We start from the raw sequence: 27266 nt of genomic DNA, 5'->3' as shown, positions 1-27266 counted from the left end.
TACTACACCCCGCTTGATACGGTCCCCCAACCCATTGACGTTCCATGACATAAGCCTCAACCCGTCCCCCCCCATCCCCCCCAATAGATCAAGGGTCCCCCAGCCTGCAGCACAGTTCCCAAATGAGGACAAAAATCAGTACCTCGCCCTGTAAACAAAAAACACACAGCAAAACAAACCCTCCTCCCCCCCAACCCCACCCCAGGACCAACTCCCCCCACCCTGCACCCCTGCGGGCCAAAAAACCCCCCCAACTTGCAGTGTGCCTGTCGCTCCACTAACCCCATTCTACGAAAAGAACCCAGAGGAGGTAAGGGACCCGTCCCCGCCCGCCCCCCTCACTGGTCCTGGTAAAACACAATATGCAAATGAAATAAGACCCGACTGTACAGTGCAAAAAAAGGGCAAAATCAAGGACCAAAAGTCATTCTAAAGGGGACCCATCACCTGCGGTGCCCGCAGAGGGTCCGGGACGGCCACCTCCGTCCGGCAGAGAGTCCAGCCAGTCACTTGCAGCCACAGGAGAGTCAAAAAAGGCTGTCCGATCCCCATGTTCCACTCGGAGTTTTGCAGGGTAGAGCATCGAATACTTTAGGCCCAGCTCACGGAGACGACGCTTCACCCCTTGGAATCCCATCCGTTGTTTCTGGACCAGTTGCGTGAAGTCCGGGTAAAAATTGATGGTCGAGTTCTCATGACGAACCGGGCCGTGGGTCCGTGAGGCCTGCAGAATAGCGTCGCGGTCCCTGTAGTAGAACAGTTTGGCCACGATAGGCCTCGGGGGGGCCCCCGGCCGTGGCCGACCGCCCGGAACTCGATGGGCCCGCTCCACGGCAAAGAACTTACTTAGGCCAGCCGAGGACAACTGTTTCAGGATAAGTTCCTCGACCACGAGGTCAACCGGGCGGCCGTCAGAGGACTCCGGTACACCTATGATGCGGATGTTATTGCGTCGGGCCCGTCCCTCGAAGTCCTCAAGCCGCCGGGCCATATGGTCGTTAACCACCCTGATGTCTCCAAGCGCGGCCCGCAGATCCGACACATCCGCACCGAGGGTGGAGGTCCGTGCGTCGAGAGCCTGGACCTTCTCGTTAGTTTTGGAGAGGTCGGCCCGGATCAGGGTGACATCGATCGCGACAGTGTCAATCTTACGGGCCAGGGCCTCGTATTGCGTCGCGATGGTTTCCCTGATGCCATCAATGGCGCCCATAATGTCCTGCAAGGATAGTTCCGTCGTGGCGGTCGCGCCTCCTTCCGCAGTATCCGAGGGGAGGCCAGCAGCGCCAGAGGGCCCCCTGCCCTGGGTGTAGCGGTCCATGTTATTGCTCTGGACTGCCCCCCCGCGGAGGGAAGCCTTGGTCTTGCGGCCCTCGGGACCCCCTTTGCCCCCCATGTGAACACGGTCACCCGAGGGGACCTCCAATCAAGAGGTGTAAGGCACCAGCAAGAAGACCACAAAATGTCGGTATAGGGGGTCCGAGGCGATAGGCGCTCTAGTGGCAGCTGAAAGAAAACCTCATGCAGAGGCCCAGGAAGCACCTCTCCACCCCGAGCGCACCCCCCTGCCGGTCTCCTGAAGTGCAAAACCGAAACCGAAAGTGGTGGATCGGCAGCTGGCACCGCGCTGAAGCCGCTGTTGTTCAATTGCAGCCCGGTCCCTCGGGTCACCTTCACCCCGGTCACCTCCGTCGGGTGGGTCCCAAAAGTTCCGACGACGACAACTCAGGAATCCCAGGTCCGATTTGAGTTTTGAAAAGAGATATACGCTCAGCTGGTCTTTATCTCCCAGATTCCATAAGCCACGTCAGGATATTCTCAGGATAAATTCCGAGGAGCAGAGAGGGTCCGGGGAGCCCTGTGCTCACGCGGCCATCTTGGATGCGCGCTCGGCTCCTCCCCTTTTTTCTGATAATTAATAAAACCCACAACTCTTCCCATAGCTCCATTAACTAAACCTTTTTCAACATCCAAATTTCTCCTTAAAAATACTCTACAGTTCATGCAAACGTATAGATTTTTTTCTAATCCAGCTGTTTTGGAGATGTTCTTCTCTAGTGAATCCAATTTATTTTTCAGTGTGCCTGTTACTGTGACAGTAATTCTTCCATCCTCAATTTTGTCCACTGCTTCCAATTTCCTGATCTCTTCCTTTTCCAATTTCAAAAGCTCCTCATTAAATATTGAGCATTCACGTAGAGTTGGCATTAAGCAGATGACACTTTTGTTTTCTGCAATGTTCTTGTATATCTTCTCTGCAACTATTTCTTCCTTTGGAAATAAATTATGTAGCAGCCGACTCTGTAATGCTTTTTTGCCAACTTCTGTGAGTAGTCCAATTCTGATATCTTTCAGAATACTTCCATATTCTTCATCGCTTGCTTGCCTCATATTAGTAGTAAGTTCCTTGTACTCAAAGAAGGACCAAATATTTGTATTTCCGATGCTTCCCAATGACTTCTTCGTGTCTTCATGTGTGACAGTATTAAACACTGGTTGTCCTTTAACTGGAGTAAGTTGCAAAAGATCTCCAAAAACTATGACGTGTTTTCCACCAAATAACATGTCATAGTCTGTCTTCAAAATTTGCTGCATTCTTAAATGCACAAAGGCAAGCATTAAGTTTGATACCATGCTCACCTCATCAATAATGAGAACTTGCATCTTCTTCAATACTCTTAAAACTTCCAAGGATGCTTCTCCAGTTAGCTTGTTGTATTGTATTTTGTTCTCATGCTCCACTGGTAACATTAGCAAACAATGTAAAGTGATTCCTTTTATGTTATATGCTGCTAACCCAGTTGGAGCAGTAACCACACAAGACAAAGTAGAATCCGTTTTTTGTTGTAGGTAGCTTCTGATGACTTTTATAAGGAAACTTTTTCCAGTTCCAGCTTGTCCGCTTACATACATCCTGATTGGATGAAATGATGTGCATGAGCACTCTTTTTTTTCATGTAGAAATCCGTGATCAATTTTGTTTCTGATCTCTTCATAAATTTGTTGCTGCTCTTGATTCAGTTGTCTTTCCAAATTTTGTAAGTCTATAAATTCTTCTTGAGCTTGATTCATAGCCGTTTCCACTTCATTCATGGCTATTGATGCTTCATTTTCAACGATTGGTTGTCCTAGGGGATCTTGACTGAGTGTTCCTGAACTTTGGCTGTCTTGAGAACTGTCTCTAGCTATTTCTGCTGCAATTGTAGTTTCCTGTTCAATTTCTTCATTTAACATTTGCAGATAACTTGAGAATGTACTGCATTGTATGCTGTCTTTGCAAGCATTAAAAGAATCTTCATAGCTTTGAAATTCTCCCAGTAGTTCATCCTCTGTACGCCATGGTTTAAACAACTGTAAAAGAGCCAAGTAGTAAAATTCCTTCTTGTCAGTAGTGTCGCAACTCAGCTTCCTGTGATTTATCAAACTTCCTTTTGTTTGCTTCACCAAACATCCTTCCTCACCAACGACTTTATATTTTCCATTGTTGATGTCTTCTGCGGCTTTCCGTGAATAAATGTAGTTCTGCAGCACTTCATAGAGACACATGTTCTCCAGATGTTGACTTCTCTTGGGATAATATGTGTCCAACATGTTTGATTTCAAAATATCTGTACTTTCTGGTTCATTCTCGGCCAAATATTCAATTTCTCCAACAGATTTTAGTACCCGATTACTCATTGCTGCAAGGCCTAAACTTGCCCAAATTATTCTTCTTGACTTCGAGTAGAGACTTGCAGAAGATAACCTATCTGAACATTCGTAGGATCCAATTTCTCGATGCGATAACATCTTCAAACTGAAACTGTACAGCTTCTTACTGACAGTCTTCTCGTGAGAAATCTCTTCCTACATTTCCTTCAATTCTGTTTTTTCTGATTTCGTAATGTAAGACGTTACATATCGAGCAACAGCAATGGAATTGTCAGCTACATACTGTATATCCATGTTAGCGTTCCACATGGATAAAATGACTGGGTTGTAGTCATTTATATTTTTTGATTCTTCTTTTCTTTTTAGGTTGTAGGTATTCTTAGGTGATTTTCTTGTGATAGTATGTCTCACAGCTGACATAAAACTGTTGACTCTTCCATTTGAAAGAACAGGTCTAGGAAATCCAAATCGACATTTAGTGTAGTATTTATCTTTGCTCTTGTATTTCCGTCGACAGTATTTTCCACACCGATGACTTTGGAAACGTAAAACTTGCTCCTTTAACTTTTTCTCTTCTGTGCTTTTTGGTATAGCACATGTTGCATATTCTTCAATGTAAGATAACACTGCTTCATCAGTATCTGTTCTAAACTTTGGGGCATCCTTGATCCACAACAGCATATGAATATGAGGAGCACCTCTTGCCTGGTACTCTTTTCTCCAAAAGAAATCTACTACTTCTCCAAGAGGTGGATTTTTTTTATTGCAGATGAAGGACATCATAGCCTCAAATCTATGATTGAAATATCTGCAAACATTAACCGGATCCAATGAGCACAGTTCTCCTGCTGTCTTGTATTCGATGTTTTTAATGTTTGAATTTGCCTCTCGTAGAAAATCCAGTAAATCATCCCAAGCGTACTCGGCACAGCTTAGGGTAAGGAACCATGTTGGTGTTCCTAAATTCCGTAACATGCATTTTAATTCACCATGGCGTCGGTACCAATATTCATTTGTCCCACGCTGACAAGCCATCAGATTGATCAGTTGAGTTTCCAAATGATCATCTCGGTGCTGCACTTTCTCCATAAAATCCTTAGCAGACACATTTTGTAAATGTACTCCACTTTTTAAAATGTGATTTACTGCATAAGACAGTGCAGACAAGTCGCTTTCAAATAAAAGATGGAACAAATAAGGAATACTTTGTCGAAATCTGGGATCTTCAGCATATAGTCTTGTAGTCCGATACTCAGAAGCTGGAATCTGTTCCGGACGTTCATCGTATCGTCCTCCTTTTCCTTTAGGAAACAGCTGGGGAAAACATCGAGCTTCCAAGCTCTCATCCCATACACTCACGGGAGTTCCTTTTGCTTTCTTCATCTGAAAGAGATCAATATTGTCTCCCATAACTTCTTTTGAATGAAGAGGATGTATGCTAAAATGTTCATAAATTTCTTCTTCCTTTGACTTGTCCACTTTTTCAATTTGTCCAGTTGGTGTTTCTGTGTCTTCTTGTAAATCTTCTTCTTCTTCTTCTTCTATATAAATTGATTCATAGCATTTGTTATTCCTTTTCAAATACAAATTTGCTCTTTGTACTTTCCGCACATCTACCAGCTCCTGCCAAATCTTCTTATTTTTTGTAGGTACACCATTAACCAGAATAACTAATGGTTCAGTTTCCAAAGTATCCGCATCAATAGTTTCCATATTTTTTTTCAAATCCAAGGGCAAATACACCACTCTACCTTTTAAACCTCTCAGTAAATCTGAAGGAGGTAATTTACCAGTTTTGGGCTCCATACGTACTATGGTCTGGAACGGATGAACACATTGAATGAGTATAGACTCATATGTATTTAATTCAGAAAGTTCAGCAGGAATAGCATCCAATTCTAAATTATTATGTACAGCTCTGGTCGGCATTCTATTTTCCTCTAACTTGTTGTAACAGTATTTACAAATACGCTGATCTTCACCCAAATCAAAACAATTTTCAAGAAATATATATGTGGCAAAATCCTTCCACTTATAATTATCTTCATTTTCACTCTTTCTGTAGAGATCAACATTCCTAGTTTGTTTTCTATAATGAGTTCTGCGGCAACAAATACAAGTAAAATTTGGTCTTTCATTAGAGATTATTGCAAATTTTGTTATGTGATCATTAAATGTGTTACTTACAGAGGGTTCTACATTCTCTTCCACTTCTTCCTCATTTACTGTGTCCTTCTCTGCACTGTTTTGTTCAGGACCAAAGTAACAAAACTGAATTTCATCAACAACCTTCTCTACATCTGATACCGTTCCTCGGAACAGAGCCCTATTCAATTCATTTAACTTTATTGCTGGACTTTTGGCAAAATACAACCGTCTCACAAACTTTCTCATTTCAGTATGATGAACAGCCAGCATCCTAAAATGATGGAAAACACTATTACACACTTTTCTAGATAGACAAGCCAGAGAATGACCCTGCAAACCAGTATTCTCTCTCACTCTGCATGGATCCAGACTTTGAAGCACCTTAATCTTCTGTTTTATACTTTTTTTACTATATTCTCTTAGAAACTCTCGAAATTTGTCAATAGATTCCTGACGCACAGTGCAAATACTACTACAATTCCAAGTGTACACTGGGGCTTTAGGACGTCTCCCCATAGCCTCATCTGCCATCACTTGTACCTCATCTCTTGGAACCATTATCTCCTTCTCCATTATGCAACCATTTTTTACTTCGTAAGAACGACCTCTGGTGTCAACTGCATGCAGCAAACTATTACTTTGAAAATAGCTCTCTTCATTAAAAAAAGGTTCACTACTTGAACTATGCATCCACTTTCCTAAAAACACTTTACAAAAGTTTGTTCTGTTCACTACTCTTTTCCTTTTGCTATGTGATTTCAGTACATTAACCATTTTGTCTAATGTACGCATCCTATTCAAAATTAAAATGAATAGTTTCCTTTTTAATTCTAATGCCTTTGCTGCAATGGCTTCAATTTCTTTTTTTCTTTTATTAAACTTTGTCTTTTTCTTATATTTCTTCACATCCTTCATCAAATTGGACATAACTCTTCTCTGAAACATTTTTCTACGTATCTCTTTAAACGCTGTTTTTCTATTTATATAAATCTTTTCAGTTGCAGAAGGTATATTTGCATTAACTAAATTCTCAATTTTTTCCTCTCCTTTTCTTTTCAAAACATCCTTTCCAGTACAGACATTTTGTACATTTTTCATTCTTTTGAATATATTTTTTAGAAATTGTTTTTTCTGCTTACCAGAAGATTTTTTCTTTTTCCCAACATGAGCATCTTCTACTAACTTTGGTCCTCTAGTTGTCTTCAAATATAGGTTTTTTTTGTGCGTTTTTTGAACTCTGGATTTTGTAGGCATCTTAAATTTTGTTCACTGCTCTTCAGCAATACCTGAAAAAAACTAAAAAAAAATTCCTTTATTTTATTTAAATATATTACTACATTTCTTTTCACAATAGTCACAAAACGTAATTTCTTTGCCAATTTGAATGCACACTTACTGCTCTTTTTTTTTGGCAAGTGAAAATCACTTTTACAGACTGACACATTATGAATCCACTTTTCAGATTTTTTTAAAAGCCCATGTCCAGACTGCTTTTTCAGACCACCACCATGTGTATCCTCGGTGACTGCCTACACTCCAGCAAGGGCAACCAGCCTTAGTGATGCTGAATGTATTTGCATTACAGACTGAAACCTCAAAACCCCACTCGCTTGTAAATACTGTGCATGATTATACATGGAAAGGAGCTGGGTGTGTGCTAAGAGTCTGCTTCTGCACCAAAAAAATCGCTCCCCCTTTTTCCTACTAATGCAACTGTGAAATCACCAGAGCAAAACGCAATAAATCTCTGCCTGTAATTCCTATTTGCACACAGAGTCATGTTTTCACATTAGTCACAAAACGAAATTTCTTTGCCAATTTGAATGCACACTTACTGCTCTTTTTTTTTGGCAAGTGAAAATCACTTTTACAGACTGACACATTATGAATCCACTTTTCAGATTTTTTTAAAAGCCCATGTCCAGACTGCTTTTTCAGACCACCACCATGTGTATCCTCGGTGACTGCCTACACTCCAGCAAGGGCAACCAGCCTTAGTGATGCTGAATGTATTTGCATTACAGACTGAAACCTCAAAACCCCACTCGCTTGTAAATACTGTGCATGATTATACATGGAAAGGAGTTGGGTGTGTGCTAAGAGTCTGCTTCTGCACCAAAAAAATCGCTCCCCCTTTTTCCTACTAATGCAACTGTGAAATCACCAGAGCAAAACGCAATAAATCTCTGCCTGTAATTCCTATTTGCACACAGAGTCATGTTTTCACATTAGTCACAAAACAAAATTTCTTTGCCAATTTGAATGCACACTTACTGCTCTTTTTTTTTGGCAAGTGAAAATCACTTTTACAGACTGACACATTATGAATCCACTTTTCAGATTTTTTTAAAAGCCCATGTCCAGACTGCTTTTTCAGACCACCACCATGTGTATCCTCGGTGACTGCCTACACTCCAGCAAGGGCAACCAGCCTTAGTGATGCTGAATGTATTTGCATTACAGACTGAAACCTCAAAACCCCACTCGCTTGTAAATACTGTGCATGATTATACATGGAAAGGAGCTGGGTGTGTGCTAAGAGTCTGCTTCTGCACCAAAAAAATCGCTCCCCCTTTTTCCTACTAATGCAACTGTGAAATCACCAGAGCAAAACGCAATAAATCTCTGCCTGTAATTCCTATTTGCACACAGAGTCATGTTTTCACATTAGTCACAAAACGAAATTTCTTTGCCAATTTGAATGCACACTTACTGCTCTTTTTTTTTGGCAAGTGAAAATCACTTTTACAGACTGACACATTATGAATCCACTTTTCAGATTTTTTTAAAAGCCCATGTCCAGACTGCTTTTTCAGACCACCACCATGTGTATCCTCGGTGACTGCCTACACTCCAGCAAGGGCAACCAGCCTTAGTGATGCTGAATGTATTTGCATTACAGACTGAAACCTCAAAACCCCACTCGCTTGTAAATACTGTGCATGATTATACATGGAAAGGAGCTGGGTGTGTGCTAAGAGTCTGCTTCTGCACCAAAAAAATCGCTCCCCCTTTTTCCTACTAATGCAACTGTGAAATCACCAGAGCAAAACGCAATAAATCTCTGCCTGTAATTCCTATTTGCACACAGAGTCATGTTTTCACATTAGTCACAAAACGAAATTTCTTTGCCAATTTGAATGCACACTTACTGCTCTTTTTTTTGGCAAGTGAAAATCACTTTTACAGACTGACACATTATGAATCCACTTTTCAGATTTTTTTAAAAGCCCATGTCCAGACTGCTTTTTCAGACCACCACCATGTGTATCCTCGGTGACTGCCTACACTCCAGCAAGGGCAACCAGCCTTAGTGATGCTGAATGTATTTGCATTACAGACTGAAACCTCAAAACCCCACTCGCTTGTAAATACTGTGCATGATTATACATGGAAAGGAGCTGGGTGTGTGCTAAGAGTCTGCTTCTGCACCAAAAAAATCGCTCCCCCTTTTTCCTACTAATGCAACTGTGAAATCACCAGAGCAAAACGCAATAAATCTCTGCCTGTAATTCCTTTTTGCACACAGAGTCATGTTTTCACATTAGTCACAAAACGAAATTTCTTTGCCAATTTGAATGCACACTTACTGCTCTTTTTTTTTGGCAAGTGAAAATCACTTTTACAGACTGACACATTATGAATCCACTTTTCAGATTTTTTTAAAAGCCCATGTCCAGACTGCTTTTTCAGACCACCACCATGTGTATCCTCGGTGACTGCCTACACTCCAGCAAGGGCAACCAGCCTTAGTGATGCTGAATGTATTTGCATTACAGACTGAAACCTCAAAACCCCACTCGCTTGTAAATACTGTGCATGATTATACATGGAAAGGAGCTGGGTGTGTGCTAAGAGTCTGCTTCTGCACCAAAAAAATCGCTCCCCCTTTTTCCTACTAATGCAACTGTGAAATCACCAGAGCAAAACGCAATAAATCTCTGCCTGTAATTCCTATTTGCACACAGAGTCATGTTTTCACATTAGTCACAAAACGAAATTTCTTTGCCAATTTGAATGCACACTTACTGCTCTTTTTTTTTGGCAAGTGAAAATCACTTTTACAGACTGACACATTATGAATCCACTTTTCAGATTTTTTTAAAAGCCCATGTCCAGACTGCTTTTTCAGACCACCACCATGTGTATCCTCGGTGACTGCCTACACTCCAGCAAGGGCAACCAGCCTTAGTGATGCTGAATGTATTTGCATTACAGACTGAAACCTCAAAACCCCACTCGCTTGTAAATACTGTGCATGATTATACATGGAAAGGAGCTGGGTGTGTGCTAAGAGTCTGCTTCTGCACCAAAAAAATCGCTCCCCCTTTTTCCTACTAATGCAACTGTGAAATCACCAGAGCAAAACGCAATAAATCTCTGCCTGTAATTCCTATTTGCACACAGAGTCATGTTTTCACATTAGTCACAAAACGAAATTTCTTTGCCAATTTGAATGCACACTTACTGCTCTTTTTTTTTGGCAAGTGAAAATCACTTTTACAGACTGACACATTATGAATCCACTTTTCAGATTTTTTTAAAAGCCCATGTCCAGACTGCTTTTTCAGACCACCACCATGTGTATCCTCGGTGACTGCCTACACTCCAGCAAGGGCAACCAGCCTTAGTGATGCTGAATGTATTTGCATTACAGACTGAAACCTCAAAACCCCACTCGCTTGTAAATACTGTGCATGATTATACATGGAAAGGAGTTGGGTGTGTGCTAAGAGTCTGCTTCTGCACCAAAAAAATCGCTCCCCCTTTTTCCTACTAATGCAACTGTGAAATCACCAGAGCAAAACGCAATAAATCTCTGCCTGTAATTTCTATTTGCACACAGAGTCATGTTTTCACATTAGTCACAAAACGAAATTTCTTTGCCAATTTGAATGCACACTTACTGCTCTTTTTTTTTGGCAAGTGAAAATCACTTTTACAGACTGACACATTATGAATCCACTTTTCAGATTTTTTTAAAAGCCCATGTCCAGACTGCTTTTTCAGACCACCACCATGTGTATCCTCGGTGACTGCCTACACTCCAGCAAGGGCAACCAGCCTTAGTGATGCTGAATGTATTTGCATTACAGACTGAAACCTCAAAACCCCACTCGCTTGTAAATACTGTGCATGATTATACATGGAAAGGAGCTGGGTGTGTGCTAAGAGTCTGCTTCTGCACCAAAAAAATCGCTCCCCCTTTTTCCTACTAATGCAACTGTGAAATCACCAGAGCAAAACGCAATAAATCTCTGCCTGTAATTCCTATTTGCACACAGAGTCATGTTTTCACATTAGTCACAAAACGAAATTTCTTTGCCAATTTGAATGCACACTTACTGCGCTTTTTTTTTGGCAAGTGAAAATCACTTTTACAGACTGACACATTATGAATCCACTTTTCAGATTTTTTTAAAAGCCCATGTCCAGACTGCTTTTTCAGACCACCACCATGTGTATCCTCGGTGACTGCCTACACTCCAGCAAGGGCAACCAGCCTTAGTGATGCTGAATGTATTTGCATTACAGACTGAAACCTCAAAACCCCACTCGCTTGTAAATACTGTGCATGATTATACATGGAAAGGAGCTGGGTGTGTGCTAAGAGTCTGCTTCTGCACCAAAAAAATCGCTCCCCCTTTTTCCTACTAATGCAACTGTGAAATCACCAGAGCAAAACGCAATAAATCTCTGCCTGTAATTCCTATTTGCACACAGAGTCATGTTTTCACATTAGTCACAAAACGAAATTTCTTTGCCAATTTGAATGCACACTTACTGCTCTTTTTTTTTGGCAAGTGAAAATCACTTTTACAGACTGACACATTATGAATCCACTTTTCAGATTTTTTTAAAAGCCCATGTCCAGACTGCTTTTTCAGACCACCACCATGTGTATCCTCGGTGACTGCCTACACTCCAGCAAGGGCAACCAGCCTTAGTGATGCTGAATGTATTTGCATTACAGACTGAAACCTCAAAACCCCACTCGCTTGTAAATACTGTGCATGATTATACATGGAAAGGAGCTGGGTGTGTGCTAAGAGTCTGCTTCTGCACCAAAAAAATCGCTCCCCCTTTTTCCTACTAATGCAACTGTGAAATCACCAGAGCAAAACGCAATAAATCTCTGCCTGTAATTCCTATTTGCACACAGAGTCATGTTTTCACATTAGTCACAAAACGAAATTTCTTTGCCAATTTGAATGCACACTTACTGCTCTTTTTTTTTGGCAAGTGAAAATCACTTTTACAGACTGACACATTATGAATCCACTTTTCAGATTTTTTTAAAAGCCCATGTCCAGACTGCTTTTTCAGACCACCACCATGTGTATCCTCGGTGACTGCCTACACTCCAGCAAGGGCAACCAGCCTTAGTGATGCTGAATGTATTTGCATTACAGACTGAAACCTCAAAACCCCACTCGCTTGTAAATACTGTGCATGATTATACATGGAAAGGAGCTGGGTGTGTGCTAAGAGTCTGCTTCTGCACCAAAAAAATCGCTCCCCCTTTTTCCTACTAATGCAACTGTGAAATCACCAGAGCAAAACGCAATAAATCTCTGCCTGTAATTCCTATTTGCACACAGAGTCATGTTTTCACATTAGTCACAAAACGAAATTTCTTTGCCAATTTGAATGCACACTTACTGCTCTTTTTTTTTGGCAAGTGAAAATCACTTTTACAGACTGACACATTATGAATCCACTTTTCAGATTTTTTTAAAAGCCCATGTCCAGACTGCTTTTTCAGACCACCACCATGTGTATCCTCGGTGACTGCCTACACTCCAGCAAGGGCAACCAGCCTTAGTGATGCTGAATGTATTTGCATTACAGACTGAAACCTCAAAACCCCACTCGCTTGTAAATACTGTGCATGATTATACATGGAAAGGAGTTGGGTGTGTGCTAAGAGTCTGCTTCTGCACCAAAAAAATCGCTCCCCCTTTTTCCTACTAATGCAACTGTGAAATCACCAGAGCAAAACGCAATAAATCTCTGCCTGTAATTTCTATTTGCACACAGAGTCATGTTTTCACATTAGTCACAAAACGAAATTTCTTTGCCAATTTGAATGCACACTTACTGCTCTTTTTTTTTGGCAAGTGAAAATCACTTTTACAGACTGACACATTATGAATCCACTTTTCAGATTTTTTTAAAAGCCCATGTCCAGACTGCTTTTTCAGACCACCACCATGTGTATCCTCGGTGACTGCCTACACTCCAGCAAGGGCAACCAGCCTTAGTGATGCTGAATGTATTTGCATTACAGACTGAAACCTCAAAACCCCACTCGCTTGTAAATACTGTGCATGATTATACATGGAAAGGAGCTGGGTGTGTGCTAAGAGTCTGCTTCTGCACCAAAAAAATCGCTCCCCCTTTTTCCTACTAATGCAACTGTGAAATCACCAGAGCAAAACGCAATAAATCTCTGCCTGTAATTCCTATTTGCACACAGAGTCATGTTTTCACATTAGTCACAAAACGAAATTTCTTTGCCAATTTGAATGCACACTTACTGCGCTTTTTTTTTGGCAAGTGAAAATCACTTTTACAGACTGACACATTATGAATCCACTTTTCAGATTTTTTTAAAAGCCCATGTCCAGACTGCTTTTTCAGACCACCACCATGTGTATCCTCGGTGACTGCCTACACTCCAGCAAGGGCAACCAGCCTTAGTGATGCTGAATGTATTTGCATTACAGACTGAAACCTCAAAACCCCACTCGCTTGTAAATACTGTGCATGATTATACATGGAAAGGAGCTGGGTGTGTGCTAAGAGTCTGCTTCTGCACCAAAAAAATCGCTCCCCCTTTTTCCTACTAATGCAACTGTGAAATCACCAGAGCAAAACGCAATAAATCTCTGCCTGTAATTCCTATTTGCACACAGAGTCATGTTTTCACATTAGTCACAAAACGAAATTTCTTTGCCAATTTGAATGCACACTTACTGCTCTTTTTTTTTGGCAAGTGAAAATCACTTTTACAGACTGACACATTATGAATCCACTTTTCAGATTTTTTTAAAAGCCCATGTCCAGACTGCTTTTTCAGACCACCACCATGTGTATCCTCGGTGACTGCCTACACTCCAGCAAGGGCAACCAGCCTTAGTGATGCTGAATGTATTTGCATTACAGACTGAAACCTCAAAACCCCACTCGCTTGTAAATACTGTGCATGATTATACATGGAAAGGAGCTGGGTGTGTGCTAAGAGTCTGCTTCTGCACCAAAAAAATCGCTCCCCCTTTTTCCTACTAATGCAACTGTGAAATCACCAGAGCAAAACGCAATAAATCTCTGCCTGTAATTCCTATTTGCACACAGAGTCATGTTTTCACATTAGTCACAAAACGAAATTTCTTTGCCAATTTGAATGCACACTTACTGCTCTTTTTTTTTGGCAAGTGAAAATCACTTTTACAGACTGACACATTATGAATCCACTTTTCAGATTTTTTTAAAAGCCCATGTCCAGACTGCTTTTTCAGACCACCACCATGTGTATCCTCGGTGACTGCCTACACTCCAGCAAGGGCAACCAGCCTTAGTGATGCTGAATGTATTTGCATTACAGACTGAAACCTCAAAACCCCACTCGCTTGTAAATACTGTGCATGATTATACATGGAAAGGAGCTGGGTGTGTGCTAAGAGTCTGCTTCTGCACCAAAAAAATCGCTCCCCCTTTTTCCTACTAATGCAACTGTGAAATCACCAGAGCAAAACGCAATAAATCTCTGCCTGTAATTCCTATTTGCACACAGAGTCATGTTTTCACATTAGTCACAAAACGAAATTTCTTTGCCAATTTGAATGCACACTTACTGCTCTTTTTTTTTGGCAAGTGAAAATCACTTTTACAGACTGACACATTATGAATCCACTTTTCAGATTTTTTTAAAAGCCCATGTCCAGACTGCTTTTTCAGACCACCACCATGTGTATCCTCGGTGACTGCCTACACTCCAGCAAGGGCAACCAGCCTTAGTGATGCTGAATGTATTTGCATTACAGACTGAAACCTCAAAACCCCACTCGCTTGTAAATACTGTGCATGATTATACATGGAAAGGAGCTGGGTGTGTGCTAAGAGTCTGCTTCTGCACCAAAAAAATCGCTCCCCCTTTTTCCTACTAATGCAACTGTGAAATCACCAGAGCAAAACGCAATAAATCTCTGCCTGTAATTCCTATTTGCACACAGAGTCATGTTTTCACATTAGTCACAAAACGAAATTTCTTTGCCAATTTGAATGCACACTTACTGCTCTTTTTTTTTGGCAAGTGAAAATCACTTTTACAGACTGACACATTATGAATCCACTTTTCAGATTTTTTTAAAAGCCCATATCCAGACTGCTTTTTCAGACCACCACCATGTGTATCCTCGGTGACTGCCTACACGCCAGCAAGGGCAACCAGCGTTAGTGATGCTGAATGTATTTGCATTACAGACTGAAACCTCAAAACCCCACTCGCTTGTAAATACTGTGCATGATTATACATGGAAAGGAGCTGGGTGTGTGCTAAGAGTCTTCTTCTGCACCAAATAAATCGCTCCCCCTTTTTCCTACTAATGCAACTGTGAAATCACCAGAGCAAAACGCAATAAATCTCTGCCTGTAATTCCTATTTGCACACAGAGTCATGTTTTCACATTAGTCACAAAACGAAATTTCTTTGCCAATTTGAATGCACACTTACTGCTCTTTTTTTTTGGCAAGTGAAAATCACTTTTACAGACTGACACATTATGAATCCACTTTTCAGATTTTTTTAAAAGCCCATGTCCAGACTGCTTTTTCAGACCACCACCATGTGTATCCTCGGTGACTGCCTACACGCCAGCAAGGGCAACCAGCCTTAGTGATGCTGAATGTATTTGCATTACAGACTGAAACCTCAAAACCCCACTCGCTTGTAAATACTGTGCATGATTATACATGGAAAGGAGCTGGGTGTGTGCTAAGAGTCTGCTTCTGCACCAAAAAAATCGCTCCCCCTTTTTCCTACTAATGCAACTGTGAAATCACCAGAGCAAAACGCAATAAATCTCTGCCTGTAATTCCTATTTGCACACAGAGTCATGTTTTCACATTAGTCACAAAACGAAATTTCTTTGCCAATTTGAATGCACACTTACTGCTCTTTTTTTTTGGCAAGTGAAAATCACTTTTACAGACTGACACATTATGAATCCACTTTTCAGATTTTTTTAAAAGCCCATGTCCAGACTGCTTTTTCAGACCACCACCATGTGTATCCTCGGTGACTGCCTACACTCCAGCAAGGGCAACCAGCCTTAGTGATGCTGAATGTATTTGCATTACAGACTGAAACCTCAAAACCCCACTCGCTTGTAAATACTGTGCATGATTATACATGGAAAGGAGCTGGGTGTGTGCTAAGAGTCTGCTTCTGCACCAAAAAAATCGCTCCCCCTTTTTCCTACTAATGCAACTGTGAAATCACCAGAGCAAAACGCAATAAATCTCTGCCTGTAATTCCTATTTGCACACAGAGTCATGTTTTCACATTAGTCACAAAACGAAATTTCTTTGCCAATTTGAATGTACACTTACTGCTCTTTTTTTTTGGCAAGTGAAAATCACTTTTACAGACTGACACATTATGAATCCACTTTTCAGATTTTTTTAAAAGCCCATGTCCAGACTGCTTTTTCAGACCACCACCATGTGTATCCTCGGTGACTGCCTACACTCCAGCAAGGGCAACCAGCCTTAGTGATGCTGAATGTATTTGCATTACAGACTGAAACCTCAAAACCCCACTTGCTTGTAAATACTGTGCATGATTATACATGGAAAGGAGCTGGGTGTGTGCTAGGAGTCTGCTTCTGCACCAAAAAAATCGCTCCCCCTTTTTCCTACTAATGCAACTGTGAAATCACCAGAGCAAAACGCAATAAATCTCTGCCTGTAATTCCTATTTGCACACAGAGTCATGTTTTCACATTAGTCACAAAACGAAATTTCTTTGCCAATTTGAATGCACACTTACTGCTCTTTTTTTTTGGCAAGTGAAAATCACTTTTACAGACTGACACATTATGAATCCACTTTTCAGATTTTTTTAAAAGCCCATGTCCAGACTGCTTTTTCAGACCACCACCATGTGTATCCTCGGTGACTGCCTACACTCCAGCAAGGGCAACCAGCCTTAGTGATGCTGAATGTATTTGCATTACAGACTGAAACCTCAAAACCCCACTCGCTTGTAAATACTGTGCATGATTATACATGGAAAGGAGCTGGGTGTGTGCTAAGAGTCTGCTTCTGCACCAAAAAAATCGCTCCCCCTTTTTCCTACTAATGCAACTGTGAAATCACCAGAGCAAAACGCAATAAATCTCTGCCTGTAATTCCTATTTGCACACAGAGTCATGTTTTCACATTAGTCACAAAACGAAATTTCTTTGCCAATTTGAATGCACACTTACTGCTCTTTTTTTTTGGCAAGTGAAAATCACTTTTACAGACTGACACATTATGAATCCACTTTTCAGATTTTTTTAAAAGCCCATGTCCAGACTGCTTTTTCAGACCACCACCATGTGTATCCTCGGTGACTGCCTACACTCCAGCAAGGGCAACCAGCCTTACTGATGCTGAATGTATTTGCATTACAGACTGAAACCTCAAAACCCCACTCGCTTGTAAATACTGTGCATGATTATACATGGAAAGGAGCTGGGTGTGTGCCAAGAGTCTGCTTCTGCACCAAAACAATCGCTCCCCCTTTTTCCTACTAATGCAAATATAAAATTACCAGAGTTGTACACAATAAATCTCTCCCTATATTCCCCAACATGTGTAACCTGGGTGACTGCCTACATTCCACCAAGGGCAACCAGCCTTAGTGATGCTGAATGTATTTGCATTACTGAGTCCAACCTCAAACCCTTAAACTATTCTTTTTTTATACCAATACACCTTAATTTATCGTGAAAACATAGTCCATATTATTTTACATGTTCCTCACATTTAAATTTCTCCCAAAACAGAAAATAATAAACGCAACTTCAACAAAAAGAATTACATTTCTATTATTCATTTCTTAATTTACCATATACATCTCCTCTCAAACTCTAACCTCACCTTTAAAATTAGTTAGTTGTGAAAGAAATGTGGCACTCAAACAGCAGATTATCAGAGCCAGGATCTCTGTTCTCTACACCTCTCTCCTCTCAGCAGAACCAGATAATGGCAAAGTTTCCCTCTATTTTTCCACACATATACATGTAAGTTTCAAATCTCAGTGCTTCCCCCTTTTTTTCAAATGTAATCACACATTTCTATTGGTTGAAAACCAACCCTTTTCTTAAAGTACCCTTCCCCCAACTTGACTTCTGCCTAGTACCCTTCCCCCAACTTGACTTCTGCCTGCTACCATAGCAACAGCTCATGGAACACTGCTGTGTGGAGTTAGGTCAGAAGTTCGCCAAACAATGTTTCAATTCCACAGAGCAAGAGTGCTTGACTTTTCAAACCTTACAGCAAATCCATAGTACTGTTCTTTGGTAACACATTTTTCTGTACCAACACAAAACATGCTTCTATAAATTTACACATACAGCCTAGTTTTTAGTGTAGAATGGTATGAAACAGCCAATCAGTTCTTTTTTTTTATAAAAAAATATGTATGCCTCCATTTCCAAACTGTTTTTCATTTCTTTTTACCATTCTACTGAATTACACCTCCTGAGTGCATCCAGATCTCCTTGGAAGATGTTCACAGTGTGGATTGTAGGGCACAGCTATGTCTTCTGGAGTGAAAAGTTTGCAGAGAAAACAGATATGGTGAGAGACCTTGCTTTACCAAATGTAGACATTAAATGGATTGGTCAGAGAGGGTTAAAGTGGCACCAATTGATGCCATTGGTGAAATCCTTCATGCAAATCCAACACCCTGACCTCATAATAGTGCACTGTGGTGGCAATGACCTAGGCACTTTGACTGGGGTAGGTCTGGAAATGCTTATGAAGGACACCTTTGCACAACTGTTTTCTCTTTTCCCTAAAACTGCCTTTGTGTTTTCCAACATATGCCAAAGGCAAAAATGGAACTGGTCCAATCATTTCTGTCCGCAAATTGACAAAGCAAGAAAGCACGTCAACAAATCTGTTTCTGCTTTCCTCCGTGACTATGGTATGGGTGCCATTTACCACAACAACTTGCGTTACGACATGCAAGACATTTATAGAGGAGATGGTGTGCACTTCAATGATGAAGGGAACAGAGTCTTCCTCTTGAACCTTAGACTCTGCATCGGTACTTACTTGTAGGTACCAATAAAAAATCACTTCATAAACACAATGGCTCTTTTTAGAGCCCCCTAATATCTAAACACTTAAATCTGCATTTCATTTCTTTTTTTTTTTTTTTTTTACCGTACGCGTACGGTGAGCTTACCGTACGCGTACCCCGTGATTTTTTTTAAAATCAATTAATGTTTTCTTTGTACTTTTCTGTCCTTCTTTGACCCCCTCACAAATGTAAGGGGGTCTGTAACTCTCCTCCTTGCCCCCTTTTCTTGTTATCACTCTTTTTTTTCTGAGTGAAACACACAAAATGGCGGCCGCAGCTTCCTGGTTTCGGCCGATTCGAATGTTTACTAAGATCTAAGAGCCAATCAGAATCGCGCTCGCGCACGCCACCGTACGCGTACGGTAAGCGTACCGTAAGCGTACCGTAAGCTAGCTCAGATATATATATTGATTTAAAGGCTATTTTCTCAGAATCTACTGAACAGATTTACACCAAACCTACAAAAGGCACTTCCTTGACCTGAGGACTACCTCTCTGCCAAATTTCAAGTAATTCTGTTCAGCCGTTCGGGCTGTAGCCCTGTCTAAAGGTCCTATGGAAAAATGCATGGGAAAAACGCGTTTTGGGACCCCCCTTTTATCTCAGCCCCCGCTTGACGTATCCCCCCGAGACTTTCAGGGTAGGAGCGGAGCGTAGCGCCCCACCTATTTTGAGAAATTCGCGAGGATTCGTCGACCGGCGCCAAAGTTATTCAAAATAGAATGTTGCGGATTTCCTATGGAAAAGGGGTCCTAACTATAACTACCTACTGGCGACCGCCAGTAGGTAATATATATATATATATATATAAAATTCACTGAAAAAACCATAGGTTTCACACACGTTATAGTTAGGAATTAGCATTTAAAAAACCTTGCAAATTCACTGAAAAAACCATAGGTTTCAGACATGTTATAGTTAGCGGAAATTTTACTGATAAAAAACCAATGAAATTCCCCCGTTATAGTTAGTGCAGGCAACTATAACTCACGCGACCGCAATCCTCTGCTGATGCTAATACTGTATTTAGACACTTATTTGCCCATGTCTTCTTCCATACATTTTTAGCTATACATATATTACAAATATTTATTTTTCATAAAGACACATATGTCATCAGCAGAAGATTGCGGTCGCGTGAGTTATAGTTGCCTGCACTAACTATAACGGGGGAATTTCATTGGTTTTTTATCAGTAAAATTTCCGCTAACTATAACATGTCTGAAACCTATGGTTTTTTCAGTGAATTTGCAAGGTTTTTTAAATGCTAATTCCTAACTATAACGTGTGTGAAACCTATGGTTTTTTCAGTGAATTTGTACGGTTTTTTAAATGCTAAGTTACTTTACGCCATTCGTGGCGTGCACGCCCACTTAACGCAGTTCGTTCCGTGCGCGCACGGTGCGCTTCGCGCACCGTGCGCGCACAGTGAGCACGCGGTGCGCTTCGCGCACCGCGCGCCCACTTTACGCAGTTAGTGCCGTACACGCAAGGTGGGCACGCAGTGCGCTACGCGCACCGCATGCCCACGTTACGCACCGTGCGCACATGGAGGACATATTATGCGCTTCCTTGTGATAGGTAATCTGTTAAATTTAATTTGTAAGTGATGACAATAATATGCCATGCACAGAGAGTGTTTTTTTTTTTTTATTAAACTTTTTTGCGTAAGCGCACCGTACGCGTACGGTAAGCGTAATCGGCGAAATTTTCCAAAAATAAAAATTTACCGTTTTTGGCCTTGGGGGATCTTTGAGCACTCAACTAACATGGCTATGTGCATGGGCGCTGTCTAAACAGCCCCTTTATATGTTTTTTGCCTTTGTTTACAGCCCCCCCCTCAGAGTGCGAGAGAGAAAATGGCGGCCGCCGCTTCCTGGTTTCGACCGATTCGAATGTTTACTTAGATATAACAGCCAATCAGAATCGCGCTCGCGCACGCCACCGTACGCGTACGGTAAGCTTACGGTAAGCGTACCGTAAGCTGGCTCAGATATATATATTGATTTAAAGGCTATTTTCTCAGAATCTACTGAACAGATTTACACCAAACCTACAAAAGGCACTTCCTTGACCTAGGGACTACCTCTCTGCCAAATTTCTAGTAATTCTGTTCAGCCGTTCGAGCTGTAGCCCTGTCTAAAGGTCCTATGGAAAAATGCATGGGAAAAACGCGTTTTGGGACCCCCCTTTTATCTCAGCCCCCGCTTGACGAATCCCCCCGAGACTTTCAGGGTAGGAGCGGAGCGTAGCGCCCCATCTATTTTGAGAAATTCGCGAGGATTCGTCGACCGGCGCCAAAGTTATTCAAAATAGAATGTTGCGGATTTCCTATGGAAAAGGGGTCCTAACTATAACTACCTACTGGCGACCGCCAGTAGGTAATATATATATATATCGCTGCCAAGTTTGCACCAAAAAGCCAAGTCACTCACAGGCGGGTGCTTTCGCGTGGTGGTGCCCCACGTTTCTCATAAATACGCTTCCCAACTTCGTCCTCTAACAAAGTCAAGCACTCCCGGGGGGGTCGTATCAGCTCTTCTTTAATCAGCAAATAAACAAAACAGACGCGTTTCGGAGATTCCTTCGTCAGTCGCTGACGAAGGAATCTCCGAAACGCGCCTGTTTTGTTTATTTGCTGATTGAAGAAGAGCTGATACGACCCCCCTCGGGAGTGCTTGACTTTGTTACAGGACGAGGACGAAGTTGGGAAGCGTATATATATATATATATATATATATATATATATATATGTATATATAAATAAATAACCTACTGGCGGTCGCCAGTAGTTAGTTATAGTTAGGACCTTGTTTCTATTCATAAAGCGTTTTTTCTTTTCCCAATAACTTTGGCGCTGGTTGAAGAATCTTCGTGAAATTTTCAAAACGTTAGTCCTGCTCCGGTCAGCTCCTATCCTGAAAGTTTCGAGGTGATTCGCCAAGCGGGGGCCGATAAAAAAGGGGAGTCCCAAAACGCATTTTCTCCATGTTATTTCCAATAGGAAACTTTAGAGACGACTACAGCCCGAACTGCTGAACGCAATTGCACTAAATTTGGCAAAAAGGTAGCCCTTGGTTCAGAAAGAGACCTTTTATTTAAATGTTATGAATCCGTTCAGTAGTTGCTGAGAAATTCAAAAAATAAGAGTCAACCAATCAATTTCCCATATGAAACTGTATGCAAGGATACAGCCAAAACTACTGAATGGATTTACTCCAAATTTGGCAAAAAGGTACTGCTTGGATCAGAAAGTGACCTTTTTAAAAATGGTGCAAATCCGTTCAGTAGTTGCTGAGAAAATCAAAAACAAAAGTTTCAATATTTAGAGACGCGGAGGGTCCGCGGATCCACGCCGGTGGATTCGTGCACCCTCCCGACCACGAGCTTTATTCTAATTGGCTGTCAATATTCCAAACCAGGAAGTGTTGGCAGCCATTTTGTGACTTGGTAGAACTGAGTCAGAAGAAAACAGGGAAACAAAGGTGACAAAGAAGAAAAGGGGCAGGGTAGAAACACCCTGACCCCCTAGGCCTGCTCAGAGGGTCCCACAAGGACCCCCAGGGCCCAAAAAAGCATTTAAAAAAAACAGCTGAATGCGCGCTGGGTGTGCAGATCCGGACGAAAATTTTTTAAAAAATGAAGCGAGGGCTTCCTCGCTTTGTTACTTTTAACCCCCCGGGAGGGCCAGGTCCTGGGGGGATTTGTTGAATGAAAAGCGGGGGCCTGCGGAGGTCCCCGCAGCTCCGGAGACCACCACCTCCCCGGGGCTATATTTTTTAAATAAAAAAATATATGTGAGGGGGCTGGAGCCCCCCGACATGCCCCGGGGACCACCACCTCCCAGGGGCTTTGAAATTGTTGGGAGGGGGCTGCGCAGCCCCCCTCCTGGAGCCTGTGATGGCCATGGGGACCGCCAACCCACAGGGTCCCCTCCTACAGTGTCCTGGGGTGCCCATCCCCGGAACACTCTTGTTTGCTACGGTAGGGTGGGAGCATGGTCTCCCTCCCTATCGTAGCAAACCCTGGTTTGGATTTTGGAAGAGGGAGCAGGGAAACCTGCTCTCTCTTTCAAAATCCAAAGCAGAATTGCTTTTCCACACGGGGAGCTGCATGTTAGCAGCTCCCCATGTGGAAAAGCTATGCTGGCTCTCGCAGGATGCGGGGAGGTGGCGGGACCGTGGGGGCATTGGGGCTCCCCCCACGGTCCCCTACGAAGTGCATAGGCCCCGGGGGATGGGGTCTCCGGGGCGAATATAAATTACTGGTAGGAGCCGTTTTTTTAAATCAAAAAACTTGGAGTCGCAGCCCTAGCGTGGTGCTCAGCGCAGCCCCCTAGTGTGCACCCAAGGGGTGTGCGACTCCCAGTGTGGCCCCCTGGTGTGAACACGAGGGGTGAGTGACTCCCAGCGCAGCCCCCTGGTGTGCATGTGAGGGGTGCGTGACTCCCAGCACGGCCCCCTGGTGTGAATGCGAGGGGTTCGCGACTCCCAGCGTAGCCCCCTGGTGTGAACGAGAGGGGTGCGTGACTCCCAGCGCGGCCCCCTGGTGTGCACGTGAGCGGTGCGTGACTCCCAGCATGGCCCCCTTGTGTGAACGCGAGGGGTGCGCAACTCCTAATACAAAAAAATAAGAATTTTTACATTAAAAAGCTATATTATATGTTAGCATATTGGGTGGCTGAGAAAGACTCTGTTTCCCTCATCTGTGAAATGTACACCATCTCTCCTTTATATGCCATTCATATTAAAACGCAGAATGTTGTTGTATATGGACCCCATACTATGGTCTCTGAGATAAGCAGAAACAACTTTATTGACATTTTTTCTAGCTTTCTCAATCTGTGGACAAAATTGATTGGACCACTTCCATTTCTGTCTTTGGCATATGTTAGAGTAGACAAAGGCAGTTTTGGTCTTTGTCAATACCATTGCTTTCAGCATACCTTTTGCACCAGAAAACATAGCTGTGCCCAACAATCCACACTGAAAGCATCTTGAAGGGATCTTTGTGGGTAATCAGAAGATGTCTGTGCGTGAGGTAGGCAGGTGGTAGAATGAAATCTATCTAAAATGGTGGACAAGATACTGTATTTAAGAAAGTGGAGATTTGATTGGCTGTTTAAGAACACTCTACATTCAAATATAGGGTGCATTTTACTTTGTTTAGAAAGCATGTTTCTTATTTTGAAATTTTTGAAAGGTACAGCAGAAAGGATAAGGGCATGCTTTGCAAAGCCAACCACACCTGCTGTTGTCATTTGCAACATTGTCTGGTGAACTTGTGACCTGGCAGCTAAGTTGAATGTTGCATGACATGTTGCTATGGAAACTGATATTAAGGACAAGGGGTGAAGATGTCAGTTGAAAAGTATTCTTCTCTGTGACCAATGGAAAATCGTTTTTCAATTTGAAAAACGCTGGGAAGCAATGTCATTTGTGGGTTATGTGTATATGTATGCAAAATTAGAGGGAAAGTTTGCCATTACTGGTTTTACATTGGAGAGTGTGCTGATCTACATTCACTGTGACTACAAGAAAATCCTGACTGAGGGTGTGAGATTTTTCATTCAACAGATTTATTTAAAAGGTGAGTTATATTTTAAAGAGATTTATGTAATATAAATTTGACATTTGTATGAAACTTTGCTGGTTAAATTAATTTATTAAATGTATAGATATATATTGAGATAATTTTATTGTACTTAAAGTTTGTTTAAAAAATACTATGTGCACTAATATATATATTATTAAGTGTCTTGAAAGGTATAGTTGATTGATGCTTCTTATTTATTAATAATTGGTTTAATGTGGATAAAGAATGTGTATTTTCAAAAAGGTTTATATAAGGTGCAGTTTATTAGGTATTCATATTTCTTCTCAGTAAAAAAGGTACAGTTTAATAAAATGGCTAAAGTATAGATAGTTTGGTAAAATGAGGTAGAACTGTGCTGTTTGCAAGATGATCATATAAGGTATTAATGATTACACTTCTGTTATTAGTTTGTACATTTTGAGTGGTTTTAGAAATCCTCATAAAAGGGTGTTGTTGATTACTCTTCTTAATTAAGTCTGTTGAGAGGTACAGTTTGATGATGTTGCATATTTCTAGATTTAATTGGCATTATGTATTTCAAAAGAAAACCCACTACATTTACTCTTTCTGGTATGTAGCAGTTGTCTCCTTAAAGAGAATAGTATGTCATGAGTCATGTATTTGTTTAGATTACATTTATGTAGTTGTAGCTATATTTACTGAATTAATGAGAGGTACCTGATAGATTACAGGAGTGCAAAGGTAGTGAATTTGTGATTTTATAAGTGCATGAGAATTGTTGTTGTGGTTTTATAATGTCTAATTTCGTAGCTTGTATGTAGGTAAAAGTGCACAATCTATACGGTCCCATAACTCCCTGCAGCCTACTGATTTACTCCTGCAAAAATCCAAGTAGTAGCCATGTAGTTCAGTAATCACAGTGCGATTATCTGTCCACTCCTGCTATCATCCTGACAGAAGCATATCCTTATCTAATCTCCGTGTCAAAACACAAGCACATATAAACTCACCCTGCTGTCAACTACCAGCACTCTAACTATCCAGTCACTGTCTATGCACTTGTAGAATGACTTAGGCATTAACACACGCAGTGCTACAGTCAAATGTGCACAATCTATGCAGGTTCCTAACCCACTGTAGACTACTGATTCAGTTCTGCTATAATCCTGATAGTACTCATGCAGTGCCCCAATCACACTGTCACTCTTTGTCCACTCTTGCAATCATCCTGACAGAACCATGTCCTTATGTAATCTCTGTGCCAAAAGAGAAGCACCTATAACCTTACCCTGCTCTCAAATACCAGCACTCTATCTACCCAGTCACTGTGTATGCACTTGTAGAATGACTTTGGCATTAAGAGACACAGTTCTACAGTCAAATGTGTACAATCTATGCAGGCCCTTAACCCCCTATACACTACTGATTCACTCATGTAATAATCTAGGTAGTACTCATGCAGTGCCCCAATCACACTGTCACACTCTGTCCACTCTTGCAATTATCCTGACAGAACCATGTCCGTATGTAATCTCTGTGCCAAAAGAGAAGCACCTATAACCTTACCCTGCTCTCAAATACCAGCACTCTATCTACCCAGTCACTGTGTATGCACTTGTAGAATGACTTTGGCATTAAGAGACACAGTTCTACAGTCAAATGTGTACAATCTATGCAGGCCCTTAACCCCCTATACACTACTGATTCACTCATGTAATAATCTAGGTAGTACTCATGCAGTGCCCCAATCACACTGTCACACTCTGTCCACTCTTGCAATTATCCTGACAGAACCATGTCCTTAAGTAATCTCTGTGCCGAAACAGAAGCACTTCTAAACTCACCACGCTGTCAAGTACCAGCACTATATCCAGCCAGTCACTGTCCATGCACTTGTAGAATCATTGAGTCAGGCATTAAGAGATACAGTGCTACAGTCAAATGTGCACAATGTATGCAGGTCCTCAACCCCTATAGACTACTGATTCACTCCTGTGATAATCTAGGTTATACTCATGCAGTGCCCCTATCACACTGTCACTCTTTGTTCACTGTTGCAATCATCCTTAGAGAATCATGTCCTTATCTAATCTCTGTGCCAAAACACAAGCACTTATAAACTCACTCTACTGTCAACTACCAGCACTCTATCTACCCAGTCACTGTCTATGTACTTGTAGAATGACTCAGGCATTAACACACGCAGTGCTACAGTCACATGTGCACAATCTATGCAGGCCCCTAACCCACTGTAGACTACTGATTCAGTCCTGCTCTATTCCTAATAGTACTCATGCAGTGCCCCAATCACACTGTCACTCTCTGTCCACTCTTGCAATCATCCTGACAGAACCATGTCCTTAAGTAATCTTTGTGCCAAAAGAGAAGCACTTATAACCTCACCCTGCTCTCAAATACCAGCACTCTATCTACCCAGTCACTGTGTACGCACTTGTAGAATGACTTTGGCATTAAGAGACACAGTTCTACAGTCAAATGTGTACAATCTATGCAGGCCCTTAACCCCCGATACACTACTGATTCACTCATGTAA

Source organism: Triturus cristatus, chromosome 8 (assembly GCF_964204655.1).
Source record: "Triturus cristatus chromosome 8, aTriCri1.1, whole genome shotgun sequence".
In the NCBI taxonomy this organism is placed as follows: Eukaryota; Metazoa; Chordata; class Amphibia; order Caudata; family Salamandridae; genus Triturus; species Triturus cristatus.
The sequence above is the reverse complement of the archived record's forward strand: the minus strand, read 5'-3'. Positions refer to the sequence as shown.